The sequence below is a fragment of the Saprolegnia parasitica genome (assembly GCF_000151545.1).
Source record: "Saprolegnia parasitica CBS 223.65 unplaced genomic scaffold supercont2.183, whole genome shotgun sequence".
NCBI classification, from domain to species: Eukaryota; Oomycota; class Saprolegniomycetes; order Saprolegniales; family Saprolegniaceae; genus Saprolegnia; species Saprolegnia parasitica.
In genome coordinates, this window is record NW_012156577.1 from 19,455 (window position 1) to 22,437 (window position 2,983).

Here is a 2,983-nt window from a genome sequence, read left to right on the forward strand (position 1 = left end):
CGGCGAGCATCAAGGTGTGGACGTGCTGGGACTTGAGTGATCCCGATCTTGGCCATCGTCCGGGCGTACCGAGTGTGCCATCTTGTGGTCTTTTCTATGGAACTACAGCTATCTACCGGGAGAAACTGGCTGGACCAAAGCGGTTGTTCGTGGACCAGAGGCGACGGCGCCGGAAGCGTGCTCGGCCCCACGCGAATGTCGAACCAGTACTTCAACATGGCCTTGAACCGGTCGGGCACTGCCTTTGACGTAAGCAGGCGCCGGATCCGGGGGAGCGACGGGTCGGCGAAGGCGAGGTCGGCAAAGTTGCCCTACGGCGCGTAGGCGTTGGCAACGACAGCCATGCTTGGCGACGACCAGGCCGGAACTGGGGACGTCGTGAGCGCGGCCTGCATGTAGCGTAGCGAGTGGCCACGGTGACGCGCTGACCACGTAACAAGCGCCGGCTTGAGGCCGAGGCCGGCTTGATGTTGTGGCGCGAAGACGATACTTTGATGGAGGAGCCGGTGGTGACGATCGTGTCGTTGCGCATCCCGTTGGACTTCAAGTCTGATTGATGGACATCGACGCGTGGACGTTGGGACACATCCGGCGGATACTTGAGGATGACAATGTTCTCGTCTACACAGACATGCAAGTTAGCAAGAAGCACGCATCGTTCGTCGTGCCTTGGTCGGAGCGTTGGTTGGAGCCTGTGCGTTCACGACGGGCGGGTTGTTTCCAGGCTCTGCATTGACACGCGAATCACGCCAAAGCGTCATGTATCATCATACCTTCAGCGGCCTGGTTGACCGCCACCGGCTCTTCCTACTCCATGCCGTCGTCCCCGTCGTCTATCAGTCGATACGCAAGTTGCAAAGGCCTCTTGCATGCTCCTACTACCTTGGTCGATTTTCGCGTCCGCGACAAGAGTGCGACCTCGGTTGATTTGCAAGATGCAACAAATAAAGCTTTGGATGCAGTCGTACCTTGGGCGGGCTGGTTGATCTGTATCGGGTTGGCAGGCGCGATACGACCTAGAACAACGTCGTACAGAAGCTTCTGCACCAGACCAGTCGAACCATCGTTGCCAAGAGCGAGCCCTTGATGAGAGCAAAGCAGCTTCACTCCCATGGTCACGCACCAACGGCGATAGTTGGACGTGGAAAACGTCTTGTACGTCACCGCCTTTCTCAGCGGCGCGCGAAAGTCTGGAAACGACGCGCCGCTTCCGAGAACATTGGCGACCTCGTCATTGATACGCTCGATGATCTGCGCGCAGTTCTCGTCGTCGAGGACCTCGGGGTTCACGCAGCGGTTGTCGATAAAGTTGCTTCTACACAACGCGATCTCGTGAGGCCTCGTACTGTCATCGCGGGGTACCTGTGATGTGCTCTTCTTCGCATCGCTCTGCCGACCATCTGGGTCAATTCGGAAGCCGTTTGCGATCCCAAACAAGTCCCCAGCTGCCCGGTGCGACCGCCAAGCACACGTCTGACGCAACGTCCACAACCCAGTCCCCTAAATCCGATCTTGAGAGGCACGCATCATATCGAGTCCAAGCGATACGCTAAGCCGAGCCGGTCGCGCGCGCTGTCCAAATGCGCGACGATGCCTCGATACCGTTCGACCTGCAGCGTTAGCTATGGTCCATCGACGAGTGAGCCGCACGCACACACACACAAGCACGGATCGGATCGCATGCACCTTGGCTTCGTCGGCTTCGTCTTCGCTGTCAGCTTGAGGTCCCGCCTAGCATGGTATTGGTGAGCATCGACAGATTGTTCTACGCCCGGGCGCGAGAAGCTCGATCGGAGCGCTGGAGGCCGGCATGTCAACGTACGCGGCACGACTGGTGCTGTTGTGACTCATGCCGATGGATGCTAATAGTCCGGGAACACGAGCATCCATCGGCATGAGTCACAACAGCACCAGTCGTGCCGCGTACGTTGACACGTCGCCTCCAGCGCTCCGATCGAGCTGCTCGCGCCCGGGCGTTCAAGAAGCGTCTTGTCCTCGACCACATGGGCAGGAATGCTGATATTGAGATCGAAAGTGGCGACCCTAGTACAAGTCCGTTATTGCATCGTAGAGCATGCTATTAGAGTCGCGTACATGGTTGACAGATCACCTGTCGTGTCCAAGAGTCTGTTGCGGCACGCGAAAAGGGTGTTCTGCGTCCGTGTCGCCTGGACGAATTGGTGCACCGCTCGCATTTCGATGATGCGGCCGATCGAGCAACCAGACCAGTACTACATGATAACACAAACATGTAGGAACGCAGTGTCGTCGCAGTAGTGAACCTGGATCGCCTTGAAAGCTTCCAGGCTCGCTGCGTCGACCGCGGTTGCACCATCGACGCCGTCCACTTCGTTTAGGTTCACGGCGATGGCTTTGTTGTCGGGCTCGTCGCCTTCAATTGCGTCGCCCTGCTCGTCGACGGGTGGCGCTCGTGGTTGCACTACGAATAGAAATGTGAGCGCCGCTGGGTTGATGAAACGCACCACGGTGGAAGCATAAGTGGGGACCGCCGCCCTCGATGATACACAATCGATGCACGACGATGGAGCAACCTAATCGTTCGTTGACACAGATCGTCGCATCGAGCTGCACTAATACCTTGCGTCGCGCACTCATACAGACGTATCGTTTCGTCTTCTTGGCAAGTGGGATCGCTGCAGGGCTGCATCTTGTGCCTGCTGCCGAGTATGCGAATTGCCGACTGATTTTTCATTTTGCATTCACCTGTCGTCGCGCGGGGGCGTTTGTGGCCGCGGGTGAGGCCCATGATGACAAGCTCCGTGGATTCCTTCCAGGCGTCGCGATCGGCGGCAAAGCTACGCAGTGTGTTGGGGTCCTCGAGAGACGCCAGCGACTGAGGCGGCGTCAACGACTGGAGGTCGCGGTGCAGGACGATCGGCAATGTGATCTTGGTGCAGCCTAAAAAACGGGGCGCCTCGGGAACGGCAAAGAAGCGGACGGCGGCAATGTTGGCAGACAAGTG